This window comes from Rhipicephalus microplus, chromosome 1 (genome assembly GCF_043290135.1).
Source record: "Rhipicephalus microplus isolate Deutch F79 chromosome 1, USDA_Rmic, whole genome shotgun sequence".
NCBI lineage: Eukaryota > Metazoa > Arthropoda > Arachnida > Ixodida > Ixodidae > Rhipicephalus > Rhipicephalus microplus.
Genome location: NC_134700.1, coordinates 38,934,108 through 38,952,721, shown reverse-complemented (window position 1 = coordinate 38,952,721; position 18,614 = coordinate 38,934,108).

Here is an 18,614-nt window from a genome sequence, read left to right as displayed (position 1 = left end):
TTTAGCGCAAATACCAAAAAGCTGCAATAACAAACAATAAAAACTTACAAGCGAAAATCTACTTCAGGACAAAACAGCTATGTTAGTATTCAGATAAAATGCAACAAGGTAGGAGGAGGGTTAGACGTCAAGTGGGGGCACGCGCACGAGGCATGGCCGCCGCAGAATGCGAATCCCTGGTTAGTGATGCTGTGGCGTTGTGCCTGTGCTACACACTTTATTAGAAAGGCCCACGGCGCTGCTCTGAAGGAGTAGCGTTTCTCAGGGGGGACGCAAATTAAGTTCTGTGCCTGTCTGTCTCGACCTACTTATCTGCAACCTCGCGATCGATGGCTTGATCGTCATCAGCGTGCCTCACTGTTGCGGACATGCTCCCTAGCTGAATCATCGAGTATGAAACCTGTGTGAGAACGTCGTGTTCTAACAAGCTGAAGCGCGGGCACGTTCAAACACGGCGATATCACGCCGAATGCGCCTAGTGCAGATGGGCCGATTACATGCTAGATACGGCAACTTAAGGAAATATCAACAATCGCGCAGGTTAAGGCTCCTCTGTAGCGTTTCGAGCGTCCAGGACCGCAACCATGCAACTCGTGCCGCTGCAAAACAGAACGTAACAGTGCACGTACTTCGTTTAAATGGAACACGCGTGGGCAAAAGTGTACGTTTTGTGTGTTCTGCTGAGAATAGTCGCCATCGAACACCTCTGTTTCGCCGAACGGCTACCAGCACTTCGCGAACAGAACGTCGGTCAATCAGCGTACTCATGCATTCCACTCGCGAGGTCCCACCATGAGAAGCCTCTGTCTCCAGACCAGCTGAAAACCGAAACGGTCCAGAAGAATGGAGCGGAAGCGGGCGTGCGGCCCTACCGTGGTTTGGCTTTTAGGGACGTCGGAGGAAGGGTACACAGGACTGGGTGAATACCGACGGAGTCCTTGTATGGGCAAGTAGAAAAAAATGGGCTCCAGTTCGAGGGTGTCCAAGTGCTGCGCCAGTAGCGGGAGATACGGCGAACTTGGTGGCAGCGGAAGCAGATCAGTTTGTTGTCTGCAGTTCTCCCTTCCATTGGATTGCGGGATCGCAGAAAAAAATGTGAGTCATGGCGTGATGCATTTTTTGTCATTGGTCTGAAGATGGGTCGGGAGACAGAGCAAACCAGAGCAAAACCTAGCTTTGCGATTTCCACCGTCATGACGGCTGGAATAACGGAGATCGCCGGAGGCGTCTGTGCGGCGCCATGATCGAGCTAATGTGGAGGAAATGGTGCCGGACTTGACGCCTCAAGCTCCCGTCGAACTATACGTGTCACGCTGTCCTGCATGGGAGGTGCGGCCCCGAGATCAGTGCAGGTTGATGTAACGGCCATATTTGGTAGCTGCGTATACTGAAGCAGAACACGGCGGCTTTTAGCCATTTTGAAGTGGCGGAATTTCTTGATAGTCATATCTACTGTCGTAACGTTGATGTCCACGAGCAAGTTGAAGATGTCGTTCGTGATGCCCTTGAATATGTGGCCCCCTTTGTCACTCGCTGTCATTTGCTCGTCCACTTTTCGGCACAACGTGAGCACGTCCTGTATGTACGAGACATACGACTCAGTTAAGGACTGCACACGAGTGGCGAATTCTTTTCGCGCTTCCATTCGGCGACCATACGGGTTCCCAACGCTGTCGTGTAGTCGCTCCCTGAAGGTATCCCAGCTAGTGAGCTCGGTCTCATGGGCGTCGAACCAGACACGTGGGGTGCCGTCCAAGTAAAATATTACGTTCGCGAGCATCATGGTAGGGTTCCATCGGTGTGTCCGGCTAACACGCTTGTACATACGCAGCAAGTCGTCAATGTCAAGCCCAGGTTGTACGCAGATTGTACCGAGATCACGGTGGTAGGGCATCGTCAGGTATTTAGTGGCTGGAGCTACAGATGGAGACGCTGACGGGTTGTTGTCCTTGGTAGCCATGGCCCAAGACTGAACGTTGCGGCGACTGCAAAGTTCCGTGGTGAAGACGGGGAACGTTCCTCCTACACCAAATATGTTACGGAAACGAAGGGATGCCGTATCGATGAGGCTGGGGATTAGATGTATTTAAAGCCAGTGGTAATGGCGTGACAGATGATGATGATGATGATGATGATGATGATGATGATGATGATGATCCTTGATACTCTGGCGCACGCCCACAAAAGGGACTCGGCCAAGAACCGGGCGGCAGGATCTTAACTAAAAGGCTTATGGTTTTTCAAACACAACGTACTTTTGGGCTGAAAAAAATATATAGATAGAAAAGCCAAAAATCGAAAAAGGAGTATATCTGAGCAGGGAGCGATGCAGGCTATCAGATGCGATTTGAGACAGAGGTAACGGTGGGTCTAAAATAATATATATATATATGTGTATATATATATATAGGAAGATTAACATGGCAATCGCTTTGTTTCAGTTATGTATTCAAATACCGCAGAGCAGACGTCCCTGTGGCTATAACCGAATTTAATGCTGCCAAACGACAAAATTACTGCCACATTTAATTCTAATCCCAATTTTTCAAGTAGAGCTACGAGGGATCTTTTCCGCTGATGAGAATATCGGCAACAGAACAAACAGAAGTGATCTATCGTTTCCATTTCTTCGCAAATCTGACATAAAGGTGACGCCTTTAGACTAACTTTATGCAAATAATACTTCAGTTGCGGAATTCTGCAACGCAATCTTGTAAAAGTAACTTCTAAGTGCCGTGTTGCGCACCACTGTCTATTCCAGCGGCATCTTAGATGTGCGAAATCTCGATATTTCTCCAATGAGTAGCAGTCGTATTCATGCAAACAGAGAGTTCTAAACCTTATTGCTGTCGCGTAAGCCGTATCAGGCGAAATCGGGATAAGGGGACCGCTAAGAGATACTGTGGCTAGTGCATCCGCCATCTCATTGAGATATATGCCACGATGGCCTGGTATCCATGAGAGCGGCAGTTTTTTCAAGTTTGTTGGTATGAGTCGTCGAAACATGTGCATAAGTGTTAAGTTGGCTACTGAAGACCGAGCAGCACATACTGTAAAAGAATCTGTAGTTACGACTGCTTCTGATTCACCCAAAGGATGTTTCCGTAGTGCCAGTACAATAGCAAATATTTCTGCTATAAATATTGGTGTGTAGTTTACCCGAAAAGTACTAGTCAAAGGAACGTGAGAAGATACCTGCCCCAGCCTTTTCATTTGATACGAATGCATCAGTCGCAATTATGTTGTTCATGTTCATGGGTGCCAAGTAATCCTGCAGCCTATCATTTAAATATTGAAATAGCATTTGCTTTGCGTTAGAGGGAATAATATTCTCAAATTCTATCTTAAGATCTAAATTAGCGTTTCTTGTTGAGAAAATATGTTTGATTTTGACGTTCAGTGGTTCTAGCAGCGCTTGAACGAACAAGATCTGTAGGTAGTGGAATCGCGACCACGAAGTTTCAAAAAATAAGCTTGGTTCTTTATAAAAGCATAAAACGATGCTCTCTGGGGCACAGTGTAGGGTTTTAAAAATTTTTGGATAGTAAGCATTTTGACTCTATTCAACAATGACGGTAGACGCGCTTCCATGTATAGCTCATTGTTAGCAACAAACTTGGGCAGTCAAGGGCACAGTCGTAAAGCCTCCATATTTAATAGTATTAGCGGTCTCATTTTATATGTCGCACGGCACGAAAATAAGACACAGCCGAATTACATGATAGGACGATTGTACATTTTATAGACCATTACCAATGTATTTTTTCGCAACCCCCTTTTTATGTTGCTGAGCTTGCGTAACCACCCCATGGCTCGTGTTGATTTGGACGCAATGTGATCGATGTTGGTTTACCAATTTAACGAGCTGTTATATATGGTGCCTAAGTATTTGAGTGAATCCACCTGGGGAACGTGCTCTGTGCCATACATCAAGGGGATGTTGACAGGATCCCTGAACGAGAACGCTAGAAGCGCGCTTTTGTTTACGTTTAGATACATTCCAATTTTTTCAAGCCATACCTCTATCATGTTTAGGTAGTTCTGTAATGTCTGATAAAGTAATTGCAGATCACTGTTTGTCGCAAAGAAAGCAATGTCATATTCATACACATATAAACGAATATCGCTATGTGTTGGAATCGAACTGAAGAAGAGGTTAAACAACACCGGTGAGAGCACTGCCCCCTGTGGTACGCCACGGTATTGTCGATATCTGTTAGAAAAAACAACCCCTTTGAAAGCAATAAAACTCTCTCTCCTTTAAAAACTCTGCTACCCATGCTGTCATGTAGTTGGGTAAGTGTGACATTTCCATCTGCTCTATTAGTATTTTATGCTCCACTTTTTCATATGCCTTGACCAAATCCAGAGTAACTAATGCACAATACTCTCTTCTACACCTAGCCAACAGTATACGACTTTGCAAATCCGCGCGCGCACACCATATAGAGCATCCCGATTTAAAGCAAATATGACTGGGGTTCAGTATTGATTTCTCCTCAATGTATTTTATTACACGTGCATTCAAAACTCTTTCAGTTAGTTTAACCAAATTATATGTAAGAAAAATTGGCCTCACATTGTCAAGTGTATACCCAAGTCCCTGTTTTTTAAGTATAGGAATTATTTTGGATAGTTACCCATCCGCAGGTATCCAAGAATTTTTTAAAAAGTAATTAACCATACTACAGAGTTCATGAGGGGAAATGTCATATAGTACTTTTATCATTGCTGAGGTTACTCCATCTGGTCCAGGTGCTGTAGGAGGTAAGTGCCTCACTACACACGCTAGTTCCGCTAATGTCACCTCATTGAACTCCTCCCCTGCAATTGGCTTTACTATGTGTCTTGGCATTGATGATGTGAACCTTTCTTCTAATCCTTTAGCAACGTTTCCTAATATTTCAGTGAGTTCGCTAGGCGATAGAATTGAAGAATCAATATTGTCTGATGGTGGTATCATTTTTCTTGAACGCAAAAATCTAAAAAGCGCTTTTCTGTTGTATGGTTTTAAAAGATAGCTGAATTTGTAAGTGTAATATTCAGCTTTTGCTTTGCGTACTGTACGTTTAAAATCTGCTGCCACGTATTTATAGTCATACCAGTTTTTTGGGCTTTGGTTGTGGATAAAATGCTTCCACGCCGCTTTTCGTTTTCTATACCACCTCATACAATCAGCGTTCCACCATGGGCTAAACTACCCGCCTGTGCCTGAATTTATTGAAAAAGTTGGCTTTTTTGTTGCTCTTCTCAATACCGCACACAGACTCATAGCCCGAATGTCTTCCTGCATGTCCTTGCGAAGAACCAAAGTAGATTGTAAGTCTTCTTGTAAACGCTCATAATTTACAAACGAGCAAATTTTGTCAGTTGAAAACATCCCGAGAAAGTTGATATCGAAGCTAATGGGAAGGTGGTCACTGTTTCTTGCACAATATAATGTTTTCCACTACGAAATGTTTAGTGAGGAGCTCGAGAAGGTCAGATCTATCGCCGACTTTGATTGTGTCCTAATAAACGTAACAGTGGGGAAATTTACATAGGATAAGTTATTATCAACAGTCCCTTCCCACAAGCGCCTTCTATTTGAATCAGTTTTGAAACCCTAAGACACGTGATGTTAATTAAAGTCACCAGTTAATATTACATCCTTCCTGCAGGAAGCTAATATTACATCTAAGCATCTTGTGTCCTGTACTCCTACCGGAAAGTATGCGTTAACAAAAGAAAAAGGGGAACAATCTGGCAGAGTGATGTCTAATACCATCATTTCTTAGTTAGAATTCATGCACAGGTAGTTAATCCTCGCTATAATAATGAATTTAGTTGATATAAAAATGGCAGGTCCCCCACCTCTGCTAGGTCTGTCTAAACGAAATGAGCGATAACTTTTTATGTAAAATTTTTGTTCATTTGTAAGCCAAGTTTCTTGTAAAGTAATAATATCTTGGGAAATGTGCGAAGAAATACACGATAAATCTGTGGTAGCCGACCATATTGATCGACAATTCCACTGTAATACTTTTAAGGAGCCCATTTCGACACTATGAACCCGCCGCAGAGACTGCCTGATTCAAAAGATCTTTCTTTAAAAAGTCTTTTTTGGGGAGGTTCTCCAAAAACTCTTTCTTCGACAGGTACTTTTTAGATTTTGATTTCTGTGAAGACTTTTTCGATAGGGTAGATCTGGCAGGCTTCAAGAAATTTTGAGATTCTGCATCCATATCTGTGAATTCATCAGAGTCATCTGATACAGGTTCTCTATCTGCCCGCAGTATTTTATTGGAGGGTCCTGCTTGAGAAGATGCGCATCGTGCAGGAGCAATCGGACTTTCTGTCCCTACACACATTGAAACCTTCAAATCCTGTTAAATCTGATTTTTAATAGACACTGGAGCAATGATTTGGGTCTACTGAGATGTTGACAATTCAGCCAGGACTCCAATATTACTGCTGGCAGACACTCCATCGCTTTTTCCGTTGCCTTCTCTATAATCTCTGCTATATACTTTGCTAACGATGCATTAGTAGCAGTAATATGTCGTGCTGTTACGCTTGCGTAACATTTCGAGCGTTCTTGTAATTCAGTCACAGCTTCCCTCCGGGAGCAACGCCTGCGTTCCGCAATTTCCAGCAGCTTAACTTCTCGTTCTTTCGCCTCACAATCTAAAGAGTCTGCAGGATGCGCTTCATGAAATAAACAGCACTTCTCTTCCGTCAAGTTGCACTTGCGGCTGTCGTGATTTTCTCCGCATAGTCGACATCTGGCAGTTGATATGCACCCTTTCGCGCTGTGGCCATATCTCCAAAAATTCAAGCACTGCAGTGGCTTAGGGGATAGAGACTGTACCTTATAGATAAGAGGCCAAGCTTTAATTTCAGATGGCCTTATCGTTCCCGCAAAGGTTACTATCAATCACCGATTCGGTAGGTGATTTTTTATTGTCAACCAGACGCGTGCACCTGTATACTGACACTGCACCTGCTACCAAAAATCACTCAAGATTTTCTGCAGGGGTCAGGCTCGTATCTAAACCGCCGACTATGCCTTTCGGACATGCAAGATGCGCTGGAATAAACGGGCTCACCGGCTGCGTTGCAACTTTGAAACAATTGAGAAGCTCTCGGACGCACTCCTGGTCAGGAGAGCTGCACAAAATACCACCACGACCGAAATGCCGGACCTCAGTGGTCTTTTGAAAGTGTGATGTGGCTTTCCGAAGCGCCATTTGAGTCGTCTTCGGATTCTTCATAGGTATCGTACCTCCATTGGTCGGTAACAGAGCCACGGGGACGTTGATAACCCCACTTCAAAGAAAAGATTCAATCGGCCAATCCTTGCCCGGTATAGACGCTAGCCAAGGAGAAGGCCCTTGGCCAGGCGAAGAAACCGACATCTAAATAGCCTGCGTCGCTTGAACTCACAAAATTATATGGCACAAACCACTAACAACTGCCAAAATAGCACTAAAAGCACAAAGAACCAAACGTTAAACTCAAGTGCAATTCCGCCGCCCGTCGTTCAAGCCGTTCCAACCCGTGAGCAGCAGCGTGGGCCAAACCTCGTCGTTATTCGTCGGCTTGACCGGTTAACCAGCAATCGATGATGATGATGATGATGATGATGATGATGATGACCTCTGGTGGATGGCGCTTACTCACAAGGGGGGATAGGCCAAGAGCCGGGCGGCAGGATACCTAAATGAAACTAAAATGAAATGAAGCCAATCTGAAAAAGTAGTTCAAAAATATTACTACAAAAAAACAAAAATGTTTGCTGAGCAAGCGGTCAAACCATCTCTTGTTTTTGATAAACATAACTACGAATTATAAACTAAAAATCTGAAAACGTTAGGGTTACTAGCACGGTAATGTTTTAGTTGCATTGATGTAATCAGACACAGTGGAGCATACATCCCGGTGGCAGTAACCAAATGAAGTTCTGCCAAGTGATAAAATTACTGGTAGATTTACTTGTATTCCTAGCTTTTGTAATGGGGCTACTAAAAATATTTTTCTCTGATAAGAATAACGATGGCAGAATAAAAAGAAATGATCAATTGCTTCAATTTCGTTGCACCAAATGCATAGCGGTGACGCCTTGAGTCGAGCTTGGTTAAGGTAATATTTTGTTGTGGAACTCCGCAGCGCAATCTGGTATAAGTGACCTCTAACTGGCGAGATACACACCACTGTTTATTCCAGCAATAGCTCAAATGCTCGAAATCTTTTAATTTATTCAAATTACCTTTTCCCCATTGCAGGCAAGCATTTCGGAACGTTAGCGCTGTTACGTAAGCCGTATCTGGCCAAACTGGGATGGTGGGCCCACCCAGGGATACTGCTGCAAAAGAGTCCGCCATTTCGATCAAATCAAATCCGCGGTGGCCCGGTATCCATAGCAAATGCAGTTTTTTTACGTTTTTCGGTACTAAATGCCGAAACGTATTCATCAGCTCTACATTTACTGCCGCAGAAAGTGCAATACAAACTGATAAAAAATCTGTAATGATAGCTGCTAATGATTCGCTTGATGGCAATTTGTGTAGGGCAAGAACAATGGCCAATAATTCTGCAATGAATACCGGGTATAATCTGGCAGTCGAATCGAAAAGGACCAGTCGAAAGAAGGAGAGAAGATGCCAACCCCAGCCTTTTCTTTTTACACAGATGCATCAGTCGCAATGTTATTGCTTATCTCTAAGTGAGCTAGATAATGTGCTAACTGGTCATTTAAATACGTATGTGCCAATTGTTTCGCGTTATGAGGAAATATATCATCAAAATGTATGCTAAGCATTGACTTTAGGTTGTGTATTGGACCAATATGTTTAATTTTTACATTCAATTGCTGTAGTAGCGCTTGTGCAAATACTATTTGCGGGGTGTGTAGTCGCGACCAATGGGTTTCGAAAAATGAATCCGGTTCTTGAATGAAAGCGTAAAATGAGAGTCTTTGGTGTGAACTGTATATCTCTAAGAATGCTTGCACAGTAAGAATTTCAAACCAATTTAGCAGAGAAGGTAGGCGAGCTTCCATATACAACACGTTATTTGCAACAAATTTTGGTAGACCTAGACACAAACGCAACGCTTCTCTTTCCAGCAGTATTAGGGGTCTCATTTTATAAGCTGCACCACCAAAAAATAATCAACATCCGAATTCCATGATGGGCCACACATAAAGTTATATATCATCATTAGCACATCTCTTCTTAAACCCGCTTTACGGTTTGCGAGCTTCCATAGCCACCCCATGGCCCGTGTTGCTTTGGAGTGCACATCATCAATGTGACTTCTCCAATTTAATGTGTCATTATATAGGATGCCCAAATATTTAAGGGAATTCGCCTGCAGAATGAGCCCATTACTGTACATTAACGAGTTATTGATAGGCTGCAGAAGAGAGAATGCAAGAGGCCGACTTTTCTTTACGTTCAGGGTCATATGAATATTTTAAGCCACCTTTCTATGATATTAAGATAATTTTGTAGACTCTGGTATAGGGATTGAAGGTCGGTATTACTTGCAAAGAAAGCAATATCGTCCGCGTACACATATAACTGAATATCCTTAGTTGATGGAATGGAGCTTAAGAAAATGGTAAATAAAACTGGCGACAGGACAGCCCCCTGTGGTACGCCACGTGTCTGCTTATATTTATTCGACGAGTACCCATCTTTAAAGCAGTAATATTCTCTCCCTCTTAGACACTCCGACACCCACGCAGTGATGTATTTGGGCAAGTGGTGATATTCCATCTGTTTTAATAAAATTGAATGCTCAACCCTTTCGTACACTATAGCCAAATTTAGAGTAACTAAAGCACAATATTGGCACCGACGCCGAGCCAGTTGTATTCGGCTCTCTAAATCAACATGCGCACACCTTATTGAGCAACCAGATCTAAAACTAATTTCACTGGGGTGTAATATTGCCTTATTATCAATATATTTTATTACCCGGGCATTCAGAACTCTTTCAATTAGCTTAACTAGATTCGACGTGAGTGATATTGATCTTACATTGTCCAAAGCGAATCCTATTTCCTGCTTTTTAAGAAGTAGAATCACTTTAGACAGCTTCCATTCCGCAGGTATCCAAGCTTTTGTCAAAGAAAAATTTACCAAATTAAGTACTTCAGTTGTACAAATCTCGAATATAACTTTTATCATTGTATTTGTTACCCCGTCTGGTCCAGGTGCTGAAGGAGATAAGTGCCTTATTATCTCTGCCGGCTCATCTAAAGTAACCTTCTCGAAATCTTCGCCTGCCATTGGGTTCACAATGTGCAGTGGTATAGTTGACTGAAATCTATCTTGGAGCCCTTTCGCAATATTTTCTACTAAATCTAGGAGCTCACGGGGGGAAAGAACAGAAGAGTCAATATTTTCAGCGGGTGCTAACATCTTTTGAGATCTTAAAAATCTGAAGAGCGCTTTTTTTGTTTTTAGCCCTAGAAAGATGATCATGTCGTTTCATTTTATAACCATCTTTTGCTATACTTACTGTACGTTTGAAGTCTGCTTCTGCGAATTTATAATCACACCAATTTTTTGGACATTGGTTGACGAGCATTTGTTTCCATGCAGCTTTCCGTTTTTCTATAGCTCCTCATGCACTCTTCAGTCCACCATGGACTAAAAGAACCTCTTGTGGCCGAGTCTAATTTAAAAGTTGCGTCTTTTACTGATGTTTTTAACACTGCACACAGACTCATAGCCCTAATGTCCCCTTGTATGTCCTTGCGGCAATCAAAAGTAGCCCTCAAGTCTTTTTCTAATTTTCTATAGTTGAGGAATGAGCGGGCCTTTTCGGCGACATGTATTTTTGGAGAGTTCAGTACAAAACTAATAGACAAGTGGTCACTGTTAGTAGCACAGTCTAAAGTTTGCCATGAACATATATATAGAGATGAGCTTGAAAATGTCAAGTCAATTACAGATTTAGAGAGACCTCGGACAAAAGTGGCAGATTGCGAATTTAAACAAGATAAATTCTTGTCATTAGCCCATTCCCACAAACGTTTTCCGCTTAAATCTTTTTTAAAACCCCAAGCCACACGATGTGAATTGAAGTCTCCAGTGATTAATATATCCTTTCTGCCGGCAGAGAACAAATCCTCTACACTTCGTGTGTCTTGCACTCCGGCTGGGAAATACGCATTTACAAATGAAAAGGGAGAACCGTCGGGTAAATATATGTCTACTATCAATATTTCCTAATCTGGAGTCACACAACGGTAAGAGATCGTAGCTTTGTGACTAAACTTAGTTGCTATCAAGACAGCAAGCCCACCACCTCTGCTAGGTCGGTCCAATCGAAATAGCTAATAATTTTTAGGTAAAACTTTTGGCTGGTTGAAAGCCAGGTTTCTTGTAGTGATATAATATCCGGGGAACGTTGTGAAGAAATGTATGATAGGTCTGTGGCTGCGGAAAATAATGATCTGCAATTACATTGTAATATGGTTAGTGAACCTATCTTGACGACAGAATCGTCGCAGAAACTGCCTGGTCCAAAATGTCTTTTCGCAAGACGTCTTTCTTAGACATGTTCTCAAAGAATTCTTTTTTGGATAGATACTTTTTAGATTTCAAATTATGCGAAGAATTTTTTGATTGGGGAGATTGGGTTCGCTTCAGATTCTTATGAGAGTCCATATCCATATCTGCACATGCTTCTGAATCATTCGTAAGATCACCGTCTTCCGTTGTTTTGGAAGTCCCTGCCTCAGTAGAAACCACTCGCTGACGTGTTGTCGCACTTTCTATTTCCGTACGCTGCGATACCAATAATGTCTGAGGATCCCAATCGTTTGTAGATGCTACACCTAGAAGTTGAGATAGTTGATTGGAAACCAATTGTGCCAGGCTTTCAAAAAGGTTGTTTGCGAGGCGTTCCATTGCCTTTTCCGTAGCCTTCTCCATGGCCTCTGCTATAGAAGTTGCGAGAGATGCATCCATGGTGGTGGTTTTACGTGCTGCAACACCTGCATATCCTTTGGATCTCTCCTGCATTTCTGCAACGGCTTCTCTCCGAGAGCACTGCTTGCGTTCTACAATATCAAATATGGCAAGCTCCCTTTATTTTGCTGCACAGTCTGCGGAGTCTGCAGGATGCGCCCCATTACATAAGCAGCACCTCTCTTTCTCAGAGCTGTACTCACGGCTGTCATGATTTTCACCACACAGATGGCATCTAATAACTGATCGGCACCCTCTGATGCTATGTCCATATCGCCAACATTTCAAACACTGCAGGGGTTTGGGGGAACGTGGCTCTACCTTATAGATCAGTGGCCATGCCTTAATTTCGGAAGGTCTACTGTTCCTAAAGAGGTCCCTATCACCGATTCCGCTGGGGATTTTATGTTGTCAATTGTACGGGCGCATCTGTATACTGAAATTTCACCCGCCACCGAAAACAAATCGAGCACTTCTGCAGGTGTCAGGCTTGTGTCTACACCGTGGACTAATCCTTTCGAGCATGTGAGGTGTGCCGGAATAAATGGGACTACCGGATGCGCTGCGAATTCACAACATTGCAGGAGCTCACGATTGCATTCCTGATCTGCAGAACAGCACAGGATGCCTCCGCGACCAAACTGGTGGACCTCAGTTGTCTCCTGGAAACGCGAAGTGGCTTTTAGAAGCTCCACTTGAATCGCTTTTGGGTTCTTCATCGGAATACTGCCCCCATCTGTAGGTACCAGCGCCACAGGAACACTTCTCGCCCCACTGCGTAACAAATAGTCTATCGGCCAATCCTTGGCGGGAGTGGAAGCTAACCAAGGAGAGTGCCCTTGGCCGGGGCAAGAAAATGACATCAAGATCGAATGACTCACTTCAGCTGAGAAAGACCGATACAGTTACCGTAAAATAACGAACTCTCAAAGAACAAAAAGGATACCACCGCCCGATCCTGGGCCCGGGCAGCTTCTTCACAGTCGAGCCTCACATTACAGGACAGGTCTCACTGAAGGCCGGGACGTGCGACTGTCTCGATGTCTTGTTCCTCTTCTTCTCTCCACCAGCAATCGAGTGGAGCTAACACTTCTTCTTCCTCGTCAGGCACACACGCGGGTCGCCCGCTAGAATATCAATATGCATGCATGTAGCAATATTCTGCTACTCTTGCTTGGACTTTTACTGAGTCTGAATTATGTTGTAAATAAATAAATAGAACAAATAAATAAACATTATCTGAAACAGCTACTTCAGCCAATCATTTGCAAAACAGACCCTTTGTTAAAACAATGCTTCTCAATTGATTGATTGATATGTGGGGTTTAACGTCCCAAAACCACCATTTTAACAATGCTTCTCATATTGTCTTCCTGAGATCTTCAAGTTGTTTCTTACTATTACCAATACTAAAACGCAAACTCCTATTCGCAATTTTACCATGCAGTAAGTACAATGTTTCGTGCTGTATACTGAATGCTCGCTTGTAATATCGTCTATTTCTTTCCCAAAATAACTTGGCACAACAGTAAACACCAGTGAACACAAACGTGTAGATAGTAGCAGAAAAAAAACTCATTCACTAAAAAGCGAAAATGAAACTTGGAGCCTGTATTTTGGCAGCTCTTTAGAAAAAGACATATTGCAGTGACCAGATTAAAATAAAGAGCTCTGAGCTATCGGTAATGCGTTGGATGGAAAGAAAGAGAAAGTACGATACTGCTTGTGTTAGGAATGGGCAAAATTGCCGGCGTTCAGAAAGATTCAACCATCCAAGAGTATGTGGTCTTCGCCTCGTACTGTTGGTAAAGAAAAAGACGGTGCCTTACGCTTCTGCGTAGATTATTGGCGCTTAATTAAAGATTGTAGGACCACCTCAGAAGCGGGTGCATGGCAGCTTCCGTTTTCTTGTATATATTTTGTACGGAAAGCTTGGGGAGACATTCCAGCCATTGCGCTGCGTTTTCTCCGGCAGGCTGCATGGCTTTGATGGTATTCAGTTGAAGTGCAGCACTGGAGCAGCCTAGCCGTATACATTGTGGGGGCCGCAGGTCCGCCCGTGAAGTTATGGGCCACCTCAGATTACCCAGATCTTCTGGTTTCTTGTTAACCCAAGACAAAAGAACCAACACCCACGTCAGCGACAAAGGGGTAGGAATGGAAACGTCATTGCGATGACCCACTGATTGCCTCACGGCGCTTTCGGCCTGCACATGAATGGGCCTATTGCGGGACCGAGCGAGACAGTATGGCTCCTCGCATTGATTCCGCCCCATCGTCAGCTGTTCACGCGCCCAGACTGGGCAGGAGTTTTCTCGGAGTTAGGACGCACGTTTTCGCGCTCACGAGTGCTTTCAATCTCTTTTTTTTCTCCGGTTATTTTTTTAAAGCAATTTTAAGTGACCTCTACATTTTTCGTTTATTTTTCTTGAACAGCGCCCCACGCGCAGCCCTTCCTGGGGATTCAAGGCCATTATATGTATTTCATCCTACCCCCATCTTCTCCCGGGCTGCAGACTTAGTGTTTCTCAGAAAAATGCGAAAGCGCAGGCCCTCTTCTAGTCATCTACAAGATGGCCGAAGATTTACCGAAGAGGTTTCGCTCGGGTTATTCACTCAGTAGTTAACAAAACCACGCTTAGACGTATAACCTCCTCATAAAAAAGGCTGCAAGCCTCGTCCGCTCGGAAGCAAAGGAGGTCCCGTGGCGTCTCAGTCCTTCCGGCATCTCTCCAGCACGCCCCAGTTGAACCCGCGCACAGAAGCTGAGAAGCGCGGCGAGCCTACTTCAGAAGAATTCCCAGCCCGTGTCCAGCACACGCTCTCGAGTGGCTGCGAAGACTCTGGCCGCCCAGAAAAAAGCTCGTCAGCCAAGCAAAGCCAAGAAGGGTGAGGCGATCGCCATGACAGCACCTTAAACTGGTCTTTTTCCCCTACTACCAGTGAAGTCGGCACAACAGAGGGGCGCAGCCATCTTTTCCCTCAACCACAAGTCCACAAATGGAGCCAAGAAACCTCTCCGAAAAACCGGCTTTCCGAATCAGCTGTCGCTGGCACACAACAAGACAAAAACCTGTCCACATCCTCACAGAAAGAACGCGAAGCCAGCAAGCGCGATTCACTCTCATCGCAAACGTCTTCCTCTTGGGAACACACCACGCCCACCTCATCCTCTTCCGCCGATCCATCCATGGACATCCACCCAGAGAAACGCTGTCTGACCAGTTCACTTTTCTCCTGCTCGCCCATGGTAAGTGACGAGGTGATGCCCTCTCAAGAAGTAGCAGCCAGACCAACGTGGTCACTGCTCCCAACATGGGAACCCTTGCTTCCCCGCCAGCCACTTTTGTTGCCACAGCTCCAACTGAAACAGACGAACGGGTTGACTCAGCGGGTGCGCCCAGCACTGGAAAAGGGAAACAGTGCCTCACTCAGAACGTTACTTGAGAAGGCGGCATCCCGAGTTGTGTCCTGCGCACGCTGGCTGGAAGCAACGAGGTTGCTTTCTCTACGCTTCCTCCCACCGGCACCCCTCCTGGCACAGCCCTCTGAACTCCGCTTGTACCCGCTCCACTACGTGACTAACCGCATCAGAAAACGAAATAAAATGATCCCCCATCGCGGTCAGCCACAAACACGGCTGTCCCACGTCCCTTGCCGTAGAGGACGCGTCCCCCGTCCAGCACCAAATGTCCTGTGGAGACGGCTCTTTTTCGGCGTGTGACAGCTTGGGCTAGTTCGTATGACATGACGATAGTTTTAGCGCGAGAACAGAATGACGACGCAGAGACAAGAAGAACACGATGGACACGAGCGCTTATGTCTTTCGTGTCCTTTTTGTCTTTGTGTCGTCGTCCTGTTCTCGCGCTATATCATCTTTTTCGGCCAAAGGGAAGAAAGATGAACGTTTGAATCTCCACACAGGAGGCCATCTCTTTACTAATTGCCGCGGGGGACGGTGTCGTGTGCGTTCATGAAAACTTTTGCTTGAAAATTTTCGCGTCCAATGTCCCAATCGGGAGCTCACTGGAGCCCGTACTCGTGATCAGAGACATTTGTGATATCAGTGTTCGTGCAAGAAGGGCCTCCAACAACAACACATGTAGCGGCATTATTTTCGGTGTCAACGGAGCTCTCGGGAAGGACGATTTACGCAAAAACATTGCGTCTGACCTCTGATAACAGCGGGTTCGCGCTCAGAGAAGGATGTGATTGTGAGTTGTGAGGACACGAAACCACCCGTGGAGGTCTCCCTGTTCACACAGCGATGATCAGTGAAGTCACGACGGCCGCGACCAGTGCAGTGCGATTCCTGCGGTTGGTACGGTCACGTCCAAGCCTTCTGCATGTTAGACCAGCTTTTTCTCCTCTGTAGTGAGGGCCACGAACACTGAGGATGCCTGCGCCGGCGGCTAAATGCATATTTTGCAGTGGCAAGCATGTCGTCACGGAACGACGCTGCGCTCACTGAAAAAAGAAGCGGCAGCTTCCAGAGGCTCGCGCTCAGGCCAGGAGAAATCCCGCAAGCCAGGAGGCAGAGACGCGCGGCTCCATGAAGTTCTCTTCCGAACAGGCCTGCGCTTCCCAGACAGCTAGGCAGGGGCTGCTGTACTCTGTCTTCGCCGGTGGCAGCTCTCACTACGACCTGGCGGCATCCACTCCCGCCGACCCCTTTGCGAGTGCTTGGCGTGATTTGGCGATTGCCGTGGCCACTGCAGCAGTGAGAACAGCACTGCGATTTCTACCACCGAACTTTCCTGCCTACTCGCTGTGCGCCGCTGCTCCTGCCACACAAAAAGCCCTGAACCAAAGTGGCTAGGGACCTCAGCAATCGCCCTAGGCCGCGCATCTTGCAATGGAATTGTCGCTCGCTGTGCTGCTGACACGGCAAATTTGTGGAGCACGAAGCTTTGCACAAATTTGACATTCTTGCGCTGCAGGAGACAAACGCGCGTGCCGAGGACCTGACCCTTCAGGGCTTCATTGGATACAGTGGACCAACGACGTGCGCACTGCACCGACACCGGTCATCCTGTTGGCTCGCCCCGAGCTGCCCTGTATGTGAGCGCTGCTCCCACGCTCACCTGCATTCCCTGTGAACGTTTTTGTTAAGATGCAAAGAAGTGCGTTGCAGTGACAGTGTGTGGGGGTGGTGACTCCTCCGTTGCGTGTGTCAAATTTCACCCGACTTTCCGCTGTGATTATGCGTTCGTCCCCTACCTCACCATGGCGCTGGCAGCTGACTGTATCGTGTGCGGGAACTTTAACGCCCATCACCACAGCTGGGGTTGCGAACTGACTGACCTTCATGACCGGTGCCTGGCAGACGCAATTGCCACTGCTCGTCTCCGCACTATCAACCGAAGCTTGTACGCCGTAAAACACGCCCTTCCACGATAAATCTGGCACTGGTGACTAAGTCTTGCTCGTACGTGTAGGCACGAGCCCCAGACACCACCGCATTGGACCACTACCCCTTCGCCCTTTCACCCTGCTACCCGAGTCGCGGGGGAAGGCAGATGTCCAGTGTCGTAAAGTGGCGTTTTTTAGCGAACTGTGCGCGAAACTAGTACTTGCCAGTGATTTTTTCACTCGCTATACTGAGTGTGCTCGCTCAGCTACAACGCACTGTGTTGCGCCTCTTGACTTCCTGTGCCCTGACGTCAAACTCCTGAATCTGCGCGCCACCTGCCGTTGAGCACTTAGCATCCCGACCAGCATGAGCCGTGTCGAACACTGGACAGCGCACAATCGTATAGACGTGGTCTGCAGACGACAAGCACGATGACTCAGGCGCAACAGCTGGTCCGGCGTCTGCTCGGGGCTCAGTGATCCTCGTCGTCTAAACCACTCGTGGCCCATCATGAGAGGACTTCTCAACCCGAGGGCCCCTCGCCATCATGTGCTCTTGATTGCGGTGGCACTCAGTAAGATGTCTGTGTCGTGAAACACGCCATGTTGAGGGTGCCATGCAGTAAATCCTCATGCGAGGAACCGGATGCCCCGCCTCCTTCGCGATGGGCATCTACGAAGCCATGGCGATGACCAAGGTGCACTACGCATTACCCCTGTGCAGCCTTCGCCCCCATACAGTATGCCGTTGATGTTGACCATCGTGAAGTGCTCCGCATGTGTCATGAACTCCCGCGTGGCTCGAGAGTCACTGCCACACTAGCGGAGAAGGGCAATTGGCTGGCGTCACTCACGGGCGAACTGCACGCTCTCTTCCACCTCTAGCGCCTCACTCGAGCACCAGAGGGGGCTACATTCGCTCCAAGCTGCGTGAACTGCCTGACTCACGTGTCAGATCTCTATTCGACATGTTCGACTCCTTTATGGAGGACGGTGCACGCGAGATTCCCCCATGGCCGATATCTCACCAAAAAGTGCCACTCCTAATTGGTATTCAGCTCCCAGAAGTATGCTCGAAACGCTCCAGCCCAGCTTCTGCCAACGCTCAGGAAATAGCAGCCAAAATGGACTAGCATCTAGCCGGCTAGACGCAGTTCTTTCCCTACGCCTCCGTCCTACAATATCACTTTGCGGTAGTAGCCTATACGGCACCAAAGTTTCCATTGAAGCGTCAATGCCGGCCGTTTACCGCGCCTCATTCACCTCGGCTGAGCTAGTAGGCATCCACCTTGCTAC